Genomic DNA, 24950 nt, shown 5'->3' with positions numbered 1-24950 from the left:
ATACAGGATGTGCGTTTTTTACAACATCATCTTCCGTTTACTTCTCACTTCCAGGAGCAGGACATTCCAGGCTACTGCGGTCTGAACTGCATAGACTGACCCGATTTAGTTTTTTGTACTTGGGCATTTATTTCGTGAATTGCAACATTTTAGACAGGAGTATAACGCTTGATCCTGTGAATCCTGTGATCTCATAGGCTTTCAACTGCAAAATTCCAGGTCGCAATGTCCAAAAGGCATTGCAAGTCGGAAAATTTGGAAAACGTCCATGAAACTCATACAATGAACTTTATGACTTATAATGTATCCTAAAGAAAAATGGTAATGTAATGGGCATCCTTTCATTTAGTACAAGATAATCCTTTCACTAGTACATTTCATCATGTTTTGTCGCAAAATGGTTGGCTACTGATATCAAATTTGTGTGCTCTATATATCTGCTCAGATAGTTTCCCTTAGACGTTTGCTCCAAAACAACGACCACAGTGTCCAGTTGACAAATGATGTTGATCACCATGTTAATGCCAGAACCTATTATGGTTTTCTGTATTCCTTCATGTTTATGGCCTGCTGATAATCATTGCATGTGGTACCAGTTATCAAAGTGGTTGTGCCTCACAATGTGTTTTATTGATGACATTTTTCATATATTCAATCATGAATCTTTCTCCAAAATCGTCTGCTAAAGTCCCATCTAGCCTTAAAATATGCAACGCTTTTTCGAAATTTCACAAACCAAAATTGATTTCAATTAACGATTCATTTGTGTTTTATTGCAGTTTTCCCTGGTTTGTAACTCGTACACATATGAACATATTAAGTATCACATAATATCATCATTTACAATTACATCTAATTACATGTGCTGTTATTCCTTCACAAAATGTTTAAAACTATAAATTTTGTACGGGTGACTCACTTGGTGTATTGGACCTTTGCTCTATCCCGGGGAAGTCTGGAATAACAGAAAGGTGCCAGTCAACTGCAAACTGTGCAGCTTGGGTAAGAAGCCCCAAGGTGTTAACACTGGGCAAAAACAACAAATGATGGCCGGAATGCAGAACAAATGAAACATTCACCCCAAGACACAGATCTAGGTTTAATCCATCAATTTTTTTGCTTGCCATGCCGTTCTAGTTTGCACCCAGCCATACGCAAATCAGTCTTGACCCTGTTCACCATGGGAACAGTCCAGCCCAAGGTTCCAGGCCAGGTCCTCCCTGGACAAGAAACAAGCATCCTGGGACCGGTTTAAGTCGAGGTAGTCAGCAAGTTGGATGAAGAGGAACGTTTTAACCAACCAGGAGAATAACTCCTGATTCTAGTTTGAATAAAATGGGGGCCCGATCATAGTGGGCCTTAAAGGTAATGTACCAAACTTTAAATATAAGCCTCTGTTCCACTGGAAGCCAGTGAAGGTTTAGTGAGAGTGGAGTGATATGATAGTATCTAGATTAATTAAAAATAAATCCAGCAGTCTGATTCTGTGTAATCTGCAGACTACTCACTCGAACTTCAGGAACACTCAAGAAAAGATAGTTAGCATAATCTAGATGAGACCTGCTTAAGGCCATCACCACCATGATCAGGGCCTATTTGGTCAGGGACCTAGCTATCGTCTTACTGTTTCGGAGCATAAAAGCACAATCAGAAAACACCAATCCTATCTTGGATTTTAAAGACAGTTTTTTGTCTATAATCACTCGCAGACTTTTTACTGATTTTTTAGTGGAAGGAGACACCCCCAAGTAGAAGAGGTCCATATGTCTGCTTTGTTGTTCACTTAAAAATATCAGTTTTTTCAGCATTAAGGTCCTCATTACGAAGCTGGTGGTCTTGAGATGGCCAGCCTCGCGGTGGCGATGGGACTGCCACACTTCTGGTGGTCTGACTGCCACATTATGACCCTGACGGTTCGACCACCAGGGGACCGCCATCCAGCCAGGAACATGGTTCCCGACGGGCTGATGACGGACAGATTCATGGTCAGCCACAGTGGTGCTGAGGTCACCACTGTCATGCTGATCACAAGTCTCCTTCCCACAGTCTTTTCATGAAGGCTTAACTGCCATGAAAAATCTGGTAGAAAGGAAGTGCTGAGGGGCACTGCTGCCCAGCACCCTCAGAATGAGCACTGTCTGCTTTGCAGACAGCGCTCATTCAGAGGTTTCTATTGTGCTACAGTATTGGCCTCTGCTCCTAATACCGTAGCACTGTTCCTACCGGGCTGACTGGTGGGCACATCATAATAAGTTGTTCCTGCCATTCAGCCTGGTAGTAACATTGTAATACGACTGGGGGTAAGTTTAGGAAAGTACCATCTTGCCTGGCATGTTACCCCCATATTTCACTGTATATATGTTGTTTTAGTCTATGTGTCACTGGGACCCTGCCAGGCAGGGCCCCAGTGCTCATAAGTATGTGCCTTGTATGTGTTCCCTGTGTGATGCCTAACTGTCTCACTGAGGCTCTGCTAACCAGAACCTCAGTGGTTATGCTCTCTCTGCTTTCCAAATTTGTCACTAACAGGATAGTGACCAACTTCACCAATTCACATTGACATACTGGTACACCCATATAATTCCCTAGTATATGGTACTGAGGTACCCAGGATATTGGGGTTCCAGGAGATCCCTATGGGCTGCAGCATTTCTTTTGCCACCCATAGGGAGCTCTGACAATTCTTACACAGGCCTGCCAGTGCAGCCTGAGTGAAATAACGTCCACCTTATTTCACAGCCATTTACCACTGCACTTAAGTAACTTATAAGTCACCTATATGTCTAACCTTCACCTGGTGAAGGTTGGGTGCAAAGTTACTTAGTGTGTGGGCACCCTGGCACTAGCCAAGGTGCCCCCACATCGTTCAGGGCAAATTCCCCGGACTTTGTGAGTGCGGGGACACCATTACACGCGTGCACTATACATAGGTCACTACCTATTTACAGCATCACAATGGTAACTCCGAACATGGCCATGTAACATGTCTAAGATCATGGAATTGTCACCCCAATGCCATTCTGGCATTGGGGAGAGAATTCCATGATCCCCCGGGTCTCTAGCACAGAACCTGGGTACTGCCAAACTGCCTTTCCGGGGTCTCCACTGCAGCTGCTGCTAACCCCTCAGACAGGTTTCTGCCCTCCTGAGGTCCAGGCAGCCCTGGCCCAGGAAGGCAGAACAAAGGACTTCCTCTGAGAGAGGGTGTAACACCCTCTCCCTTTGGAAATAGGTGTGAAGGCTGGGGAGGAGTAGCCTCCCCCAGCCTCTGGAAATGCTTTGATGGGCACAGATGGTGCCCATCTCTGCATAAGCCAGTCTACACCGGTCCAGGGATCCCCCAGCCCTGCTCTGGCACGAAACTGGACAAAGGAAAGGGGAGTGACCACTCCCCTGACCTGCACCTCTCAGGGGAGGTGCCCAGAGCTCCTCCAGTGTGTCCCAGACCTCTACCATCTTGGAAACAGAGGTGTTTTTGGCACACTGGACTGCTCTGAGTGGCCAGTGCCAGCAGGTGACGTCAGAGTCTCCTTCTGATAGGCTCTTACCTCTCTTGGTAGCCAATCCTCCTTCCTAGGTAGCCAAACCTCCTTTTCTGGCTATTTAGGGTCTCTGCTTTGGGGATCTCACCAGATAACGAATGCAAGAGCTCACCAGAGTTCCTCTGCATCTCCCCCTTCACCTTTTGCCAAAGGATCGACTGCTGACTGCTCAGGATGCCTGCAAAACCACAACAAAGTAGCAAGACGACTACTAGCAACCTTGTTTTGCTTCATCCTGCTGGCTTTCTCGACTGTTTCCAGGTGGTGCATGCTCTGGGGGTAGCCTGCCTCCTCTCTGCACCAGGAACTCTGAAGAAATCTCCTGTGGCTCGACGGAATCTTCCCCCTGCAACCACAGGCAACAAAAGACTGCATCAGCGGTCCTCTGGGTCCCCTCTCAGCCCGACGAGCGTGGTCCCTGGAACTCAGCAACTCTGTCCAAGTGACTCCCACAGTCCAGTGACTCTTCAGTCCAAGTTTGGTGGAGGTAAGTCCTTGCCTCCCCACGCTAGACTGCATTCCTGGGTACCACGTGATTTGCAGCTGTTCCGGCTCCTGTGCACTCTTCCAGGATTTCCTTTGTGCACAGCCAAGCCTGGGTCCCCGACACTCTAACCTGCAGTGCACAACCTTCTGAGTTGTCCTCCGGCGTCGTGGGACTCCCTTTTGTGACTTCGGGTGGACTCCGGTTCACTTTTCCTCTAAGTGCCTGTTCAGGTACTTCTGCGGGTGCTGCCTGCTTCTGTGAGGGCTCCCTGACTTGCTGGCCGCCCCCTCTGTCTCCTCATCCAAGTGGCGACATCCTGGTCCCTCCTGGGCCACAGCAGCATCCAAAAACCTTAACCCTAACCCTAACTTGCAGCTAGCAAGGCTTGTTTGTGGTCTTTCTGTGTGGGAACACCTCTGCAAGCTTCTTCATGACGTGGGACATCCATCCTCCAAAGGGGAAATTCCTATTCCTCTTTGTTCTTGCAGAACACCAAGCTTCTTCCAACTGGTGGCAGCTTCCTTGCACCCTCAGCTGGCATTTCCTGGGCTCCTGCCCACTATCGACACTGTCGCGAATCTTGGACTTGGTCCCCTTGTCTTACAGGTACTCAAGTCTGGAAATCCACTGTTGTTGCATTGCTGGTGTTTGTTCTTCCTGTAGAATCCCCCTATCACGACGTCTGTGCTCTCTGGGATTAGTAGGTGCACTTTACACCTACCTTTCAGGGTCTTGGGGTGGGCTATTTTTCTAACCCTCACTGTTTTCTTACAGTCCCAGCGACCCTCTACAAGCTCACATAGGTCTGGGGTCCATTCGTGGTTCGCATTCCACTTTTGGAGTATATGGTTTGTGTTGCCCCTATACCTATGTGCTCCTATTGCAATCTACTGTAACTTTACATTGCTTGCATTACTTCCTTTTGCTATTACTAGCATAATTTTGGTTTGTGTACATATATCTTGTGTATATTTCTCATCCTCATACTGAGGGTACTCACTGAGATACTTTTGGCATATTGTCATAAAAATAAAGTACCTTTATTTTTAGTATATCTGTGTATTGTGTTTTCTTATGATATTGTGCATATGACACCAGTGGCATAGTAGGAGCTTTACATGTCTCCTAGTTCAGCCTAAGCTGCTTAGCCATAGCTACCTTCTATCAGCCTAAGCTGCTAGAAACACCTCTTCTACACTAATAAGGGATAACTGGACCTGGCACAAGGTGTAAGTACCTCTGATACCCACTACAAGCCCGGTCAGCCTCCTACAGTAAGGTCAACGGATTGACAGTGGTCTCATCCCCATGAGATTGGCGGTTGGCTCATCCGACAGCCAAACTCGTAATCAAGCCCTAACTTTTGAAATGTTGCTACCCATCTAGTCCCAGATAAAACACATTATAGATTGGAAAGTCCTTTGAGAAGCAAGGGAGCTATCATGACTTAAAATAAACTATTCTACAGTACAAACCTGAATAAGAGTTCTAATGTAAATAATAAACAAGTAGGGAAAGAGAAGAGCCCCCACACTCCAATTGACATATTGAAACTTTGAAAGGACTCAGATGAAGGGATTGCATGTAGTCACCCAGGAAAGATTGAATCTATTTGAGGGCAATCCCCTGGGAATCAGCAGCTTACGTCTGGTCCATCAATAATTCACAGTTGACAGTGTCAAAGGCTGCTGACAAATCTAACTGCACTAAGTCAGCGCTCAGACCGTTATCAAAGTCCTTACGCATATCATCCACTACTTCCAGCATAATAGACTCAGTGAAATGTTTGGGGTAGAATCCAGTTGGAGGCATGTTAAAAAAAGTGCAAAGTTTCAAGAAGGGTACAGACTAGCCACATGAGAGCCTAATAGGTTAGTTTGAAAAGGCAGTAGAGAAATTGACAAGAGGGTTTTTCAGAGAGTTTTTCCCTTGTTTGTTCTGTAGATGGATTACCATGGCTTCTTTAGGACATTTGGTGTGCTTCTTTGGAGAAGAGAACAGTTATTAAGGTCAGAAACAGGCCAGAGATTTCCAAGGAAAAATGTTGCATAAATTCACGTGGGCAGGGGTCATTAGGCGAGCCCAATTTCACTCTGGATATAATATAATGGAACTGCTCTTCATTGACAAAAGGAAGTTTGGAATGCAGACAAGGAGTCCTATCTAAAAGGGGGGAGGAAAACTCCCTATTACCAGTCACAATACTGTCTCTGATAGTCTTTATTTTGCTATTAAAAAAGCTGTTGAGCTTATTGCAAATGTTTTGTGAGAAATAAGTCTTTTAGGTGTAGATGGCTGAGTCACTGTTGTGAAAATATCATTGGAGTCATTGTAAGATTGAAAAATTATATTGGAAAAAATGAGTTATTGTACAAATTAATAAGGTTTTATAATCATCCAGACCCTTCTTTTATAGGATTCTTTAATGAGGACAGTAGACTCTAGCCCAATTCTGTTCTAATTGGTGAACCTTCAACTTGGCAAGTTGTAATTCTTCAGAGAACCACTGAGAAGATGTGTTGCTTGACAGAATTGAACTTAGGTTTATGCAAAAGAACCGTGTTTATGAAAGGCTCCAAGAAGCCAATTATTAATGTCCTTGTCTGAAGAGGACACATTTTACTTAAAAGGAGCATGGAGTCACGGAGTCTAATACCAAAGTTATCCTTATCAATTTGAGACCAGTTGTGGAAACAACAATATATTTCAGAGCTAATTTTAGGCTTTGAAGACCCGCAATACTGAATGTTATGAGAAAATGATCAGACCATATACAAGGTAGTACTTCCAACCTTGTTAACCAGAGGTTTAACATCCACACCTGACCAAGGGTATGGCCTTTGATATGTGTGGACACAGAGAAATGCTGCTCTAAGTTAAGACTCTGTAGAAGTTCCAAAAATTCTAATGACCTTTGACACATATTCATCATTAATTCATAGTTGAAAGTCCTCACAAAGGTGTCTTGAGACCAATCAGAAGGGGAGAAATCGCTTCGAAAAACAGCTGGGGGACAGTAGGCATGGAGTTAAGGGTTCCAAAGCTATCTTTAGCCACAAGATCTCTCAACTGTGTTTCATCTCTTTTCTGTCATTTGCTTTGACATTTTACTTTCTGTATTTTGATTTTATTGAATTTTTTGATTTTGGTTGGCAGCACTGCATGCTAGTTGTTAAAAGATCACGTTTCAGATGTAAGCCTGAAATACATATTTCCTTACCATTAATCTGAATCACGAAGTAAAATGGGCTTAGGCACAGCCAATCTGGTTGCATAAATTTATTCCTGCCCTAAAACGTAAAAGGAAATTTGTTTTGGAATAATACGCCAAAATTAACACTTTTGAGACGTGAACTGTAATGTAGTTATGCACAGTTCCTTCCTGTTTTAATTTCACTTTTTACAGTGTACACCACATACTAAATTATAACCAGGAAGTCATCAACTATAAATGATCAAACAAAATAACATATGATTGACAAAGTGATCGAAAGATATAGCCCAGTCAAGTTACAATGCTCTAAGAAAATAAATTATTATTTGGGGATGAGTGAATGCGTCTTGTCAATATGAATTCTCAAAGTCATCAAAATAACCACAGAAGCTATGGCACAGAGCAAACAGGCTTAATTTAGGGCAATATCTAAGTATGTATCCAGTACAAAAACTGACACCAAAAAAACAGTCAGGGGAACCAGAGATATTCATTTTTAATTTTTAAAGTTTTAGGTTGCAATAGCACCATAAAGCATGAACAATATAGTGTGGAAGTGGTAGATTTAGACCTATATGCGATTTGAGACTGGCCGTGAAGTCTCATTTCAAAAAGTGTCATCCAAGTACCAATGCAGAATGGGAGTATGAGATGTTTGGAGAAGCAAAATACCAACAGTGTGGGGCTTTGAACCAGGGCGAAGCAAAAATCTAGTCCAACGCTGAATAGCTGAGAGTCAGATTATTTTTCCATCAGGTGTTGCTGAAGCTCAGGAGATATGGAGGAAAAGTTTTTAAAAGTTTCCAAACTTTCTTTCTCCTGATGCTTAAACAACCACAGAATTACACTTATAAGGCCCCTGGTCCTCAGGGTATTGGGCAGAGGCTAACACCAAATTACTGTTCATGTCCAGTTGCCATTAGTCAGCTGGGTTGGCAGGAAAAAGGCTTCTTGCAACTTGTTGTGTCCTTGTAGCCACACAGGAGGTAATCAAACTGACCCTTAGAGTCCACTTCATTGTACTGGGTCCAAGAGAGAGAAGCTCCAGTCCTTCAGGGCTCTTCTCAAGTCAGAGAAAGCATGTACAGTCTTTTGATCTTCTGCAAGTCACTGGGATGCTACATTTATGGGTGGTACTAGATAGTGAATGGGAATATTCCTGACTTCTTCCTAGCCAATGGGGTAAAAGTTCCTAGGGGCCGCCCTACCTACTTTTTCAGCAGTTCATGGTTGCTCTACTGCAAACTATCCCACAGTGCCTTTCACTCCCAAAATTCAAGAGGGAGAAACCATTTCTCCATTGTGCAGTTTCTGTGGGTCCACCCAAGGTGTGACCACTGAAAGAGCAGTCCCTCCCGCTGTGGTCACTCAAAACTGATTCTAGCAATAGCTTTCCTATCACAGGGTTTGGTGCCAGCCTGACAACTGAGACAAAGGAATGCATTTCCAGGTGTCGCCAAACATTTACTTGTGTGAAGGACAGCCCTCTTTGAAGTTAATTGAGTTCCCAGGCCCATCCTAGCTGGTTTTCCTGACAGAGGAAAAACACCCCCTCTCTCTCAGGCCCTAATCCCTGCTCTGGGAACAGATTTCACACCTCATTCAGGCCCAGTACGGCTGGGCAGTTGAAGGAGAACTAATGCAGTTTAGCCTTCTGCAGTTCAGACAGGATAATGATAACTTTCCAGATGTTACATTTCTCCTATATTTAATACAAAGCTGACTTTACTATTAGATTGGATTTTTATTAAATATAAAAATAAATCTTTAAATGGTGTCTGTAGTTTATACAGGTCAAAGTGTATAGATTGGAGTCAAATTTTCGCCGCACAAGGAGTCCAGTTGCAGGAGTGAAGTCTTTTTGGTCCTGAGACTTCAGGGAACAGGAGGCAAGCTCTATCCAAGCCCTTGGGGAACACTTTTCAGCACAGCCAGGGAGCAGCAAGGCACCAGGGCAACAGCAAGGCAGCAGTCCTTGTCAGAAAAGCAGTCCCAGTGAGTCTTTTGGGTAGCCAGGCAGTTCCTCTTGGCAGGTCTGGTTCAGGGAATCTTCACCAGCAGGTTTCTTGTCCAGAAGTGTCTGTGAGGTAGAGTGTCTACCCCAAGAAGTGTCTAAGTTGGTAGGGGCAGAGACCCTGTTTATATACCCATATGTGCCTTTGAAGTGGGGGAGACTTCAAAGAGTGGCTTAGAAGTGCACCAGGTCCCTTTTCAGTTCAATCCTGTCTGCCAGTGTCCCAGTATGGGTGTAGTCCTTTGTGTGAGGGCAGGCCCTCCACCCTCCCAGCCCAGGAAGACCCATTCAAAATGCAGATGTATGCAAGTGAGGCTGAGTATCCTGTGTTTGGGGTGTGTCTGAATGAATGCACAAGGAGCTGTCAACTAAACCCAGCCAGGCGTGGATTGTAAGGCACGGAAAGATTTAAGTGCAGAGAAATGCTCACTTTCTAAAAGTGGCATTTCAAAAATAGTAATATTAAATTCAACTTCACCAGTCAGCAGGATTTTATATCACCATTCTGGTCATACTAAATATGACCTTCCTACTCCTTTCAGATCAGCAGCTACCACTAAAACAATGTATGAGGGCAGCCCCAATGTTAGCCAACGAAGGGAGCAGGCCTCACAGCCGTGTAAAAACAAATTTAGGAGTTTTAGACTACCAGGACATGTAAAGTACACAGGTATATGTCCTGCCTTTTGCCTACACAGCACCCTGCCCTTTTGGTTACCTAGGGCATAACTTAGGGGTGTCTTATATGTAGAAAAAGGGGAGTTTTAGGCTTGGCAAGTACTTTTAAATGCCAAGTCGAATTGGCAGTGAAACTGCACACACAGACCTTACAATGGCAGGCCTGAGACAAGGTTAAGGGACTATTGAAGTGGGTGGCACAATCAGTGCTGCAGGCCCACTAGTAGTTTAATCTACAGGCCCTGGGAACATATAGTGCACTGTACTAGGGACTTATAAGTAAATTAAATAGCCCAATTGGGTATGATCCAGTGTTACCATGTTTAAAGGGAGAAAGCATATGCACCTTAGCACTGGTCAGCAGAGGTAAAGTGCGCAGAGTCTGAAAACCAACAAAAACAGTATCTAAAAAGTGGAGGGAGGCAGGCAAAAAGTTAGGGGTGACCACCCTAAGGCTGTCAGGTCTAACAGGGAACATAACATTTCTAATGTCACATGTGTTTCACTCTTAAATATTATACACCCTACAATGAGGGCATCAAGGTGTGGTTTGTAGTGACTCATTTAATATTTTAACTCAGGGTTTCCTACCTGTTAAAAGGGTGATTTTGACATGTTTAAGCAGCAGAGTTTAGACTACTGCTGCCAGGCTACATATGATAGGTCTCAATCCATATTTTGACTGCCTGAAGATGTCATAATAAGTACTCCAGTCCACAGGTGGCATTTAAATTACAGGACATGGGTACATTTTCTACTAAGGGCTTATATGTACTTTAACTAAGTTAATTAGGGATAAGCCAATTAAATCATGTTTAAAGGGGAAGCACATGCACTTCACTCATGTTTAGCAGGGGTAACAGTTAACATGGTTTTAAGTCCAGCAAAAATAGGGTCCAGAAACAGGCATAAAATCAGTGTTGACCAGGCAGAAAAGGCAGCTTTTCTACAAACGCCTTCACTTTTTTTTATAGGACACTTTCTACAAGTATCCTGGAAATAATCATACTGACTTTCTTCGAATATCATGTGGCAGAATTCCAGAGATTTGTGTCAACAATGTGATCCTGCATTTTCCTTGGCATCAAAGTTGAGCTCTTGGAACATTTAGTATTTAATTGTTAGATATCTGTAGAGTTCCTAGTGGGTTAGAATTGTAAATATACTAGGGCATTACCTTAAACACGTTGATACGCCAGGCATATCATTTTAATTGTCAGTAAAATGTCTCAATCCCCAATATTAGATTGTCAAACTTCCTAATCTTCATACTGTAATGAGAGCCAAGTACTGCAATAATTGCAGGCTGGTATTCTGGCACTTATAAGGACCCCAATAGAAGAGTCACATAATCCTGCTTGATTATAACTCTACAAGTGCTTGATGATCAACCTTGGCAAAAAGGAGAGTTATTGCTGACTTAGGTAGAAAAAGGCTGGACACACAACATAGCTAATATGTCCCTCAAAGCCCAATTCAGCATCACATCTATCATCTACATTTTTTAATTTGTGGGCAAATGAGGTGGTAAAGACAAACACTTCTGTATGAAGAGAGTCAACACACAGTAGCCAGTAACTAGATCTGAGCAGCAGAACTTCCCTATTTAGCTCAATTAATCAGAAGTCACTAAATTCATCCGTGACACATCTTCCAGTCCTTGACTAGGTAAATTAAAACATCTTGAGATCTGTTACAACTCAGACAAACCCATGTGGTATCTGTGCAGCCATTAAATGATCGACCTTTAGCTATGAAACTTTGGTTCAGTAAAAATATCAAACCAAAATGGGGGGGAGGGAAGAGCCCTTTATAACCCCAAAACTGACCACACAGGACAAGAATGGATCAATCTTGACACATTGCATTCTCTTTATTAGGAATGAATGAAACCATCACAAAATCATACAGGAAGTCCTTGCCTGTATTACAATCTACTTAGTAGTATTTTGAAATCCACTGTATAAAAAAGCAAATACAAAATCAAAATGGATAAGCAAGGAAAGCTCCCCCTCATCTTTGGTCACCAAAATGATGTCCAATAATCTAACTAGTACTGTCTCTGTCTCATACTGAGAATAAAATCTGGAATGGCAATCATCCAACCATCAATGTTGGTTCAAACATTGCTTCCATCAAATTGAAAGCCAGCCCCACTGCTCAACAGTAGTTCTGGTGGTCTTCTGGGTCAAGTAATGTTACATTATTTTTATTTTAATAAATCTGAGGGATAAGTAGAGATTTCTTGAGACATTGCAGAACCAAGCCCTGCTGAAGCAACTTGGTAATCACCTCACTGGCACAGGGTGCTTTGATCTGTGCATGTGCTAGAGGTGCAGGCTGTCAACGTGTCATAATCATAAAATGTGGGGCTAATCCCTTAAAGCATGGATTCAATTTGAATTGTGTCAAATATGTAGAAGTAAAAATTGTCTGAGGTTCCTTCAGAATGTGTCTCACCTATTTGGATGATGGTGGTATTATTCACTCAGTGTATGGATGTCTACAACATGTGTTATTTAAGAATTAGTAAGTGTTCAAGCATTTTCCAAGAGTAGAATAAGAGGCAAACGAAAGAAAGAATTAGTATATGACTGCAAAATTGTAGAATGTTGCCTAAGTTGATTCTTTTTCTGCTGTATCCTTGCAGTAGGACATTTTTTTCTTCAGCAGTGCTACTTTGAGGCATCTGTAATTCTCCTCCTATTTATATTTTCTTAATTTTAACTATAATATTTGAGGTTTATTTTGGGCCAAACCTTGGAGAGGAACATGTCCTGCCTTTTGTTTAATTTACATGGTACATTGTAATTCAAATAGAAGTAAATAGCATGAGCAGTTATTCTGCCATATAAGGTGTTTCTCTATTGTCGTTACAAAGATAAAATAGGCTTAAAATACATGTTTTGTGCAAGTGATTGCAAACAGCTGCAGTTGAAAGTGGGATTTTTGTTTAAAACCTATTTTCACAAACATTTGTTTTGAAATAGCTACAAAGTTCATATGTGTGCACGCACGTAAATAGTTATAACAAAATCACCTGAAACATGGTATTTGAATTATCTCTAATGTCAACATGGCAGGGCTTTTTTATTGTTGCTATATTACCTACCCCGCATTTTGCTAGTGCAGGCAACTGACCTCATTACTTTGACCTGGCAGAACATCCTTTGACTTAGAGATAATTGTTTTCATTCACACAATAGCATGGAAATGGCATAATCAATGACCAAACCTCAGAGGCTTCCAAAGAGTACTGTGTCCTACCCAGACCACATTGCCAAGTCAATAGGTATCCATTACATTTGCTTCCTTTCAATGATGCATCCATTAGACACAGCTTATTACTTCCCAGCATGGACTGAGAGAACTTGGAAGGTGATATTTCATTGATCCTCTGGATCGAAGACATGGTCTGGCCTTAGGCAGAGTTTGGATAGAGAAAAGTAAGGAAAACTTAGACACACAATCTTTGTAGGCTTATCTCAAACCCCTATGTCTTTACAGTTAGGCACTTCTATGTGACAGGAAGTGGGTCACACTATTGTAAAATATGAGAAGGAAAACTGAAAAAGTTAGGTTTGATTTGCTTTAGGGTTGTCTTTAATCATTTCTGAGTTCACCTTTTGAAAACAGATCCAAATCCCACTAACTATATAGATCTGTACTCAGGGGTGGAGCCCAGCTTCACAGCAAGATGGCCACTCCCAAGGATGGCTCTGCCGGCTGAAGTTAATATCCACCATATTCATGCACATAGAACAAAAGATGGAGATAGCGAGCCTATGATAGTTCCCTATGTGAGGGCGGCATTCATCTTGGCCCCCCTGCTGCCTTTCGACTGTGCCCGGACCACACTGAACCCCTGCACACAAGGAAGCCACAGTGCTGCTTCTGGTGACCACTGTTGGGACAGGGAGACGGCCGGTTCCTCCAGGGCTTTGGGAGGGTCTGACCATCGTTGGCTATGGTCAACTGTGTTCGGCACAAGGCTGAGACTGTGCTGACCTTTGACACTAATACCCCTTACCCAATGAAACCCTGGTGAGTGCCCAGCAGCTGCTGCAGCTGAGCCCGGGACCTTCTGAGTGCCTCACCCATAATTGTCCTCTAAGCGTTCTTCATCGCTCCTCATGCAGGAGGCCCACAAGATTTATGCTGCCACCCAGACTTAAGTGCAGATGCGGCGGGGTGAGACACTGCTGCTCCCAGCTGTGGGCCTGCCCCCGTTCTCTGACTATTTCACCTGTGTTAGACTTCTCATCCTTGGCGTGGTCTCCCTTAACTTTTTGCCTCTGTTTCCCAGGTTGTTGATGTGTGCTGGACTCTGAATTTGCTGTTTTTGTTACTCTCAGCACTTTACCACTGCTCACCAGTGCTAAAGTGCTCCTTTACAAAATGTGTATGTAGTTGGCTGCTCTATGATTGGCATATTTAATTTTTTAGTAAGTCCCTAGTACAGTACACTAGAGGTGCCCAGGACCTGCAAATCAAATGCTAGTAGTGGGCCTGCAGCACTGGTTGTGCCACCCACATAAGTAGCTCTCTAATCATGTCTCAGATCTATCACTACAGTGTCTGTGTGTGCAGTTTTAACTGTAAATTCGACTTGGCAAGTGTACCCACTTGCCAGGCCTAAACCTTCCCTTTTCTTACATGTCAGACACCCCTAAGGTAGGCCCTATGATTAAATATGATTAAAGTGTAGATTCCCTTTGGGAGCAGACGGACATGTGGAGTTTGGGATCTCAGAGCTCACAATTTAATAATACATCTTTTAGTAAAGTTGATTTTAAGATTGTGTGTATGAAAATGCCACTTTTAGAAAGTGAGCATTTTCTTGCTTATTCCATTTCTGTGACTCTGCCTGTTTTTGGATTCCTGTCTGGATCAACTTGACAGTTGGGCTGGTTGCACCTCACACTAGACAGTGACACAAAGGGAGCTGGGGTGTAGCCTGCAAATCCTGATGAACCATCTGTGCTAGGAGGGAGGGGAGAAATGGTCACTCACACATGAAAGGGCTGTGCCTGCTCTCACACAATGCAGTCTCCAACCCCCTGGTAAGTGTCTGGGGCCTGGCCTGGGTAAGGCAGGATTTCACATTCAAAAGAGACTTTATTTTGAAGTAGGCCTACTTCAAAGAAGAAATTGGGTATAAGAAGGGCACCCAAAACCACAAACTTTAGAACACTTCTGGAAACCAAGAGGAACCTCTGCCTGGAGAAGAGCTAAAGAGCTGAGGAAGAAGAGCTGCCCTGGCTGTGCTTTGTGGAGCTATCCTGCTGTTGCTGCTTCTGCCAGAGTAAGAGGGCAAAGACTGGTCTTTGTGTGCCTTCCATCTTGTGAAGATCTCCAAGGGCTTGATTTAGAGTTTGCCTCCTGTTTGAATTCTCAGGGATAACAAAGACTTCTCTCTGCCAGCACCTGGAGTCTCTGGAGAGACTCCTACTCTGCCCTGTTGTGCCCATCCAGTTCCTAGGATCCTGAAAGGAGAAGCTGGCAGTCTAAGACAAAGAAATCCAGGCACAGAGCGCCGTGCGGGGAAAAGATCTGTGCAACTCTGATCTGGGGCTGGGAAATTGACGCACCACCAGCTTCGCATATGAAAATCGACGCTCGCCTGTAACACGACCGAAGAATTGACGGACGAAGCTGGAGAAACAACATGCAGCATCGCTGACGGAGGCTGGGATATCGCTACCCGCGCTGCGTGGTTTTCGGATCATCGTGTGGCTGGATTACCAACGCCAACACTGCAGGGCGTGTTAAAACAATGCAAGGCCTGCCCGGGACCCGAGAGTGCTGACCAGATTGACGCATCGCTCTCCTGCGGAGATAAGAAACGACGTGCCTGACCCAACAAAAGGAGAAACAGGTCTCACTCGTGAGTGAAATAGACGCACTGCAAGCCCTTTTTGACACACACTTGCCCGTGACGTTTTTTTTTTACTCACCCAAGGTACATTTTCATGCTAACAGTGTTAGTGTGTGTTTAAAACTACATGAAGACTATTTGCTTTTTAATTGATAACTTGACTTGTGTATGGTGGATTTTTGTCGTTTTGGTATTGTTTTGTTTAGATAAATATTTTCTATTTTTCTAAATCTGTGTTGTGTCATTTTGTAGTGTTTTCATTAGGTTACTGTTTGTGTTGGTACACATACTTTACACCTAGCACTCTGAAGTTAAGCCTACTGCTCGTGTCAAGCTACCAAGGGGGTAAGCAGGGGTTAGCTGAGGATGATTCTCTTTTATGCTGACTAAAGTGAGGGTCCTTGTTTGGACAGGGTGTAACCAGACTGCCAACCAAAAACCCCATGTCTAACAACCTGGATGGCCCAGATTGCACATACTGTGGGCCCATAAGTTATTGAGCGCCTCCCTTGACTCTAGTCTACTGTCGTTGCAGGGACGAGTCATTTCTGAGGCCCCAAATTACACCTGCATGTCTCACTGCATACAGCCTCAAATACATTGAGCCCACAGCTAAAGCTGCTGCTCTTACACAGGTATAATACTCATGAGCATCCTACAGCTTATGAGGAGGGACCCAAGAGGGATTGAGCTGGCCACATTACTCCCCTGCATCTCATTGTTGGACCCACTTCCCCATTGCACTCCTGCTGGCAACCCCCCATTGACCTGTGCTCCATTACAGCACATTGACTTCAAGAGCAATACTGTTCACCCTTCTGACTGGTCCATGGTGGATACTCTGTATTGTCTGGCCTGAGTTCGGGATGAGTTGGTGACCCTGGCTGCCACACCCGGGCCACCTCCATCAGGGTTGTTGATCGGCAGAGCCTGCTCATGTCTCTGCTGTGAACTCCTCCATCAGCCCACTCCTGGGGCTTCCTGCTCTCCAGCAACTACATCCTATGGACCTCCTTCCCGAGGTGTGTAGGCTCTTCCCGCAGGGGTCCTAGTCTTACAACTCCAATCACGGGAAAGCACGAGGCACAACAGGCCAAGTTGAGCTTCGGGAACAAATGTCTAGCCTGTCAGATGAACCACAGCTCACGCGCAAGACCTCACTGGAGCCCACCAAAGTGCCACTCTCATAGTGGAATATGCTCACCGTTCCCTCAGAGCTAGGCCCCCATGGAGAGCACCAGCCCACCCCATAATTGCACACTTACTAAATTACAGAGACAGCGACACCATTTTACGACTCGCTCAAGAAAGGCAAGGCATCAAACACCAAAGCAATGACCTCTCCTACCCAAACTTCACCTTGTCAGTACAGGTCACTCATCACAAATTTCAACCTGAATTCTACAGGAGGCTGAAGTCCTGTATGCTATGTTGTACCTGGCAAAACTATGTGTATCATTTGATTGCAAGCCCCCCTTCTTTACATTTGCCAAATCGGCTCTCAAATTTGTTAAACATATTACCTAGTGCAAGTGATCACAGATGATGGCACCATGTGTCTCTGAGACTGATCCGTTAAGCAAAAATGACTAACATTTTCACTAAAGGCAGCCTATCCAGCCACAATACGCCTCTGCAGACACTCTGGGCCTCCCAGGTCCTCAATCCCATGAACTCTTTGGGCAGGATTTCATTCCTCACTGCATAATGCCTGCCATAATGGGCCTGCCCCACTTAGCTCTACTGCTATGTGCTTTAAATCGGGGTTTTACCCCTTCGGCCACCCAGCGTAGATGGACAGGGATGTTTGCATGGCTTTCCTTCTGCCTCTAGGGATGAGTCCCAATTGCGCATTTGTTGTTAATGCAGGGGAGGTTCATTTTGGTCTCAAGCATATTCCTGGGTTGGTGTGGGTGGCGGGTGGGATGGCATTGTTTCTTTTACCTGTTTGAAAATTTTGCTTGATTTCTCTCCCCCGCAGCTCTTCTGAAACCATACCTCACTTTAGTCGACAGACCCATCTAACACCATGACCTCCATGACATTTCCAACCTGGAACATAAGTGGGGTGAATGATCATAGGAAAATTCACATTACACATGCCTATCTGAATAGACATAAAAATGCTATATGCTTTCTTCAGGAGCTACATCTCAACGAGTGGCAAGGACTCAAAGTTACATGCATACTGGTGCAGCCAGGCATACACATAACTATACTCCAATTACGCAGCCATACTAATGAGCCGGGGATTCCTGTGGAAGCTAGGAAGTGTCATCTCTGACCTAGAGGGCTGATATGTCATAGATATAGGTACACTCCATGGCCAACCTGTAATCGTCACTACCATCTATGGTCCAAACTCAGGCGATCCTTCTTTCTTCTCAGGCACCCGGAGACTGATCGATGGGCTGGGCCGGGGTTGATGACCTGTGGTGGGGGGACTCCACAATGTCCCTACATGATGAACTGGATAAATTAAGATCATCCAGGGTGCTGCATCCCTGTGTGGCACAAACACCTAGAGCTGTCCATTCCCTCTGCCACTCCCTGGGCCTTCTCTTGGTGCCTGCAACCTGATGACATCCAAATAGAGATAATTGAATACTTTGCACACAATCTTGGCTCAGTACAATTGCCCTCCACACACTAGAGGAAGAATATTTTCAGTACTGGGTTAACACATTTTTGGCCACCATCTGTGACAAGATATCTGAGTTTACCGAGGAGGCAGATAGAGATTTTTCTTACTTATGGCGAGACTCTCAGGCCGGATGATATGGGGAGGGAGACCACCCCGGCAGTACAGTTGCCGGGCATCTTAGAGCTCCCCACATGTCCTCCTGTCAACATCAGGGCAGTGCGCGCACTATGGGCGACTAAAATGCAAAAACCCAACTTTTATGCAAGAACATAATTCATGCATTGAGTTTATATGCAGTATGTTAATCTTTTGCATTGCAGACTTTAACCTTGAAAAACACTATTAATGATGTTTGCAATAACTGTTCTTATGCAGGGTATTGCTGCAGACTTACTGAGTGTGTTAGGGTGTGGTCCCTTTCTAGGGCCTTCCAGAAGCTTTCTATGCAGCATGACTGGGTGGGGTTGGGGGCTGGGCCAGACTCTATGTAAGGGAGCTAGCCCAGCTCCACGTGCTCATTATTCAGAGGTCCCGGTGCAGAGCAGCATATTTCTGAGCTCCTGTTCCGGAGGCCTACCTTGGCGTTCCAGGCCTTCCCCGCATTCTTTTGATGATCCTTGAGCAGGGTGGTAAAACGGAGGTCGGGCCGGGCCCCCGACTCCGTTCTAAGAGACTCTTGAGTTTTGGGGCCTACTCGTAAAACTTTCAGAGTACGTGAATCATTGCTCTGATTCAGATCTTGGTGTTCCGATCGGCAAAGGCTTGCGCGATCTTTTCATGGCATTTGCATCTTCTTGTTGAGATCGTCAGTGTGCGCGATTCATTCCCGCATTTAAACCTTGATGTTCAGATCGCTTACAGAGTGCGCGATCATTTCAAGGCATTTGCATATTCTTGTTGAGATCTGCAGTGTGCGCGATTCATTCCCGCATTTAAACCTTGATGTTCAGATCGCTCACAGAGTCCGCAGCACATGCGCATCAGTGGCAGACACACTGCTGACTGTTGAGCCCTCCTCACTGTCCTGCGGGGTATCCCCTGTGCCTCTTGCAGCCTGTCTGGTCTCCAGGATATCAGCCACATGGCTGATGCAGCCAAGTCCCCGGGAAACATCTCCAGCAAAATGCCCCAGTTCTATTTGGAGGCTGACAGTGCGCCTTGACAGGCAGGTAGTGTTAGTTGCCAGACACCCTATGGATGCAGCAAGTCTGTCTAAACGGGCTGCAGTGTTGCGCTCCCTGCGCCGTGTCTGTGCCCTGTCAGCCACCAGTTCCCTAACCAAAAAGTCAATAGAGTGTGTCAGGTTCCCCAGATGCGTGTTCATTGTTGTGAACTGATTGTCCACATTAGCCAGCCCATGTGTCACAGTGGTCTGCAGTCTTGTGAGGGTCCGGTTCAATAACCTCAACTGTCTATTTTGCAGGCGCTGACCCTGCAATAAGGATGCCCAAAGTCCCGCAAACTCGACATCTGCGACATCTTCACTGTGCACAGACTACAATCTGCGGCGGCGCCTACACACTGCGCCTGATGATGGCTGTGTGTGCCTTTCCATAGGCATTGACCCTGGTGTTACCACAGCTGCCTCCATATCCAGCACAGGATCGTCCATGGACTCTGGTGCCAATTGCATGGGTGGTGTTGTCCTGCACTCCCCTGCTGTGTCAGTGGCAGCCTCCTCCTGTGGGTCTGTGCCGTGTTTCTCTCCCTGCAAGTTGGCTCTGATGAGGGGGCCTTGTGGGAGACCTGTGGGACATAGGGGATACACTGTCAGTGTCGCACATATGTTTTTTGCCTCACAATAATTATTTGCTTATATTTGGACTACTGTACTACATTGCCCATAATGCACTATTCTAGAGGTTGCTAGACTGGAATGGAGCTAGTCTGGAGGTGCCTGCTGCTGTGTACTGGGATTGTGTGTATAGTGCATTTATGGGTGTGAAAGCATATATTTTGGTACTTACTTTTTGATGTTCCAGGTGCCGAACTGTCCACATCTCCAATGCCCAGTTCAGCCTCCGGCTCCAGTGTTGTCTCCACCATGGTTTCAATTGCTGTAGGTGGTGGAACAGTGGCTGGGCCTTCTCCAGTGCCCTGCATCTCCCTCATGCGCTCCGCAACCCTCTCCTTGGTCCTGGAGCGAAGGCCATACCACCTTTTCCTTATTTCATCCAGGGTGCGGTGGCTTACCCCAATGGCATTGATTTTGTCCTGGATGTCTTTCCATATCTTTTTTTTTGGGTGTCAGGGACACATATTGCTGCCTTGCCAAAGAGTTGTTCATGGTGCAGGCAGCACTCCTCAGTTAGTACCTCCAACTCCTTGTCAGAGAACTTGATTTTTCTCTTCCTGCCAGCACTGGGTGTCTCCTTCTCCATTGTTGCTGCAGCTCCTCTCACCTGGGTGTGGCTCTGCAGTTTGGGCTGGGTGGGCTCCTCCCAGTTCTATTTGGTTACTTCCTGGTTCTGATGTCATCATCGAGAGCCAGGAAGTGGGTATTCCAACAGTTTTGTTCCACCTGCAGGCAATTTGCGAGTCAGTCGCAATTTGCGACACCTGACCACAACCTTTGCGCAATTTGCGACCGCGCTAAAAACAGAGGTTGCAAAATGCGGTGCAACACCTCTGTGACTCGTTATTTGGAATGGCGAGTCTTTCTGGCATTTGGTTTTGCAAGTCGGAAATAGCGATTCGCATGGAGTCGCTATTTCCGAGTAACAATTTGTTTCCTACCTACATCTGGCCCAAAATTCTAGAAGGTTCTTATATTCCTAGACAGTATGTGACATTTCATGAAAAGTTCCTATGAAACATTGTATTAATCATTATTGATTCCTTCCTAGGTACCCAGACATCTTGAGGTCTAGTTATAGTCCTTTCTTAAGTTATCCATGGTTACAGTATGACAATGCTTAGAATCATAGCCTAGTGAAAATCAATGTGATAATATCTTGATATTGCGTTGTTTAACCTTTTGCTTCCTACAGGTCTCCTTCTCAGCTCTTCCCATCCTAATCCCCTTTTCCCCCGCTTGGACTCTCTCAGGCTCTGTGATATTTCTATCAGTTTTGGAGTTGTCTAGTGGTGGACATGTTGGGAGCGTACGCAGGCCCCGAGGATCTGGTCTCCCTGACAGAATAGTGAGCCAACAAATTAATTATCCTCCTGGTTTGCGTGTGTTCTCAGCATGGCCACATTGGACGAGCTAGTCAAGGTTATCACGCAGCTCCAAGCAGAGGTAGTGTCATCAAAGGGTATAGCAGCCAGCCTAGCTGAGAGATTGAGTCAGCTGCAGGAAAAGGTGAAAAGAAGGAACAAAATCCTTTGGGTGTGTTTTGGCCTGGTACTTCTTCTCAAGCTTCTGGGGGTAATCCTCCTACGAACATTTCCCTCAGCGTTCCTTCAGCCATTCCCCTAGCTCCTCCAGAACGTTTCTGAGGTGATCCCCTGAAAGCGCAATAATTCCTGGTTTAAGTGGAATTACATTTTACCTGCTGACCACACACTTTCCCTGATGCCCAATCTAGGGTGGCCTTCTTGTTATCATACCTGACTGGGGACGCAGCCACCTGGGCAATTCCTCTTGTGTGTAAAGACAGTCCCCTGCTTTACAATTGGAATTAATTATTTGTGAGTTTGAACGAGTGTTTGATCGTAGAACTGTGACATTGTCAGCAGATCGTGAACTATTAGACTTGCGACAAGGTAACCAGGATCTAGTGTCTTACTTACCTAACTTCAATCGGTTGGTAGCCAAGACATCCTGGCCTGAAGAAAAGCAAGCAGCCTTATTTTACAAAGGATTCAAGGATGAGTTAAAGGACATCCTTGCTCAAATAGACCCGCAGCATACAGATTGTCGAGATCTAATAAACCTCGTTTTACGCCTGGATCATTGTTTAGCAGAACGAAGGTGAACACGCAAAAAGACTGAGAAATATTCCTGGCGTGTTCACGATAATAGAGAATCAAGAACCCAGAAAGAAAGAACTCCAGAACCTATGGAAATCGGAGGCCTTTGACCAATGACGAAAAGGACCTATGTAGAATGGACAATGTCTTTATTGCGGGCGAAAGGGTCATTTCGCCAAAGAGTGTCCAATCAAACCAAAGAGCAAACGAGGTCCTGTCCAGAAACTTGCAGCCAATGCACAAGTCGAGCCGGAAAAACTAAATCACACAAGATGTAAAGATGGGTTGCTCTTTGGTGTCACCGTGGACCCTTCACAGTCTAGACATCTCAAGCTGGGAACAAAAGTTAAAGTAAAGAAAAATAACTATTTCAAGAAGGCCCTCGTAGATTCTGGGGCTACCGGGAACTTTGTTGATGCCCAATTGGTTTTCACATTGGGGATCTCATGCACCGAGAAAAAGACTCCAGAAATAATACAAGCAGTAGATGGAAAACTCTTGACTGGAGGCCCAGTAACTATTCAGACTGTCCCCTTGTCTGTGATCTGTGAGGGGGGAAATCAAAGAACACAACATAAAGATAAACTCATCTTTGACGTGATCCATGCTCCTCAGTATGGAATTATCCTTGGCTTACCCTGGTTAACTCATCACAATCCTGAGACTAACTGGGCAGAATGGAAAGTTGTGTTCTCTTCAGCCCTATGTAATAAAAAATGCTTCCAGACGTCTCAAGTAACCAAAAATTGCAACTCCTACACAGCCACTGCAGTGGAGAAAGAAGTAAAGTTGCCCAGACAGTATTCGTCCTACGACGATGTATTCGATGAAAAAGAAGCAGAAACCTGCCTCCTCATAGACCTTATGACTGCCAAATTGATCTAACACCAGGTGTGATACTCCCCAACTGTCGTATATACGCCTTGTCAGAACATGAAAATCAACATTTACGAAAGTATCTAGATCAATTCTTAGAGAATGGTTTCATCTGCCCTTCCAAGTCTCCTGCAGCATCTCCTTTGTTTTTTGTCCCTAAGGCGAATGGGGACCTTCGAACCTGTATTGACTAAAGGAGTTTGAACAAGGTCACAATCAAGAACAAAGGCCCCTTGCCCCTGATTCCTGTCTACAAGGTGCTTACCATTTAGTCAGAATGAGAGAAGGCGACGAATGGAAAACTGCGTTCAAGACAAGATATGGTCTCTTTGAACACACCGTCATGCCTTTTGGCCTGTGCAATGCTCCAGCACCATTTACATTTTTCCTGAATGACGTTCTTAGAGAGTATCTCAACATATTTACAATAGTCTATATCGATGACATTTTGATCTACTCTGACAATGAAACCGAACATGTGCAACATGTTATGAAAACTCTCACAGCTCTCCCAAAGCACCGGTTATATTGCAAACTAACCAAGTGTGAGTTTCATGTTACCACAGTTGAGTTTTTAGGGGTTATCCTTACCCCTCAAGGTATGGTCATGGCAGAAAAGAAAGTACAAGCTGTATCTGATTGGCCCACTCCAAAGACTGTTCGAGATGTACATTGTTTCCTGGGGTCTGCAAACTTTTATCGCAGGTTTATAAACCATTTCTCTCAAACAGTGGCCCCAATCAACAAGTTATTGAGAAAGAAAGAAAAATGTGTATGGTCTCCAGAAGCTGACCAAGCCTTTTCAACTTGAAAGAAGCTTTTTCCACTGCCCAATCTTGACTCACCCTGATGTGGATCGTCCATTCATAGTGGAAGCCGATGCCTCAGATGTGGCAATTGGAGCAATCTTGTCACAACGAAGTAAAGACACTGGCCAACTTCATCCTGTAGCCTACATGTCTTGAAAGCTGAACGAAGCCGAACAGAACTATGTCATTGCTGAAAAAAGAGCTTCTGTTGATCCGTGACGCCTTTAAAAAATGGAGACATAATTTGTTGGGTGCCAAGTACACTGTCACAGTATTTACTGATCATCGCAATCTCCAGTTCATGAGTTCAGCCAGACGTTTGACTCCTCGGCAATTACACTGGATGTTGTTTTTTGCCGAATTCGATTTTGTGGTAACTTTTCGTCCTGGTAAAGACAATCACAAAGCAGATGCTTTGTCCCGCCAAGAGTCTACCACGTTGCCTACAGTCCAACCTTCCAGAGCTATCATTGCTCCAGACAAAGTCCTATGCATCATAAAAACTGAAGATTTCTTTGAAGACATCCGTAATTCCTTCACCATAGAGAAATGGCAGGCATGGGCTCAAGCAGATCCCAAAAGATCAATCAAGCAAGGACTACCTTTCCATGACGCTCGTTTGTTCATCCCACTACCAAGCTTCGCAAGTTAGTATTTCATTGGTTGCATGTTATACCTACGGCAGGTCATCCAGGTACTCCTAAAACTCTTGAATTAATCCAACGCTACTTTTGGTGGCCTTCTCTGACAAAACATGTCAAAACAATGGTAAATAACTGCAAAGTCCGTGCTCACATCAAGACAAGCCATTCAATACCGAAAGGTTTGTTGCATCCACTCCCAACTCCATGTCAATCTTGTGAACACATCTCTTTAGACTTCATTACAGGACT

The sequence above is a fragment of the Pleurodeles waltl genome, chromosome 10 (assembly GCF_031143425.1).
Source record: "Pleurodeles waltl isolate 20211129_DDA chromosome 10, aPleWal1.hap1.20221129, whole genome shotgun sequence".
Lineage (NCBI taxonomy): Eukaryota > Metazoa > Chordata > Amphibia > Caudata > Salamandridae > Pleurodeles > Pleurodeles waltl.
The sequence above is the reverse complement of the archived record's forward strand: the minus strand, read 5'-3'. Positions refer to the sequence as shown.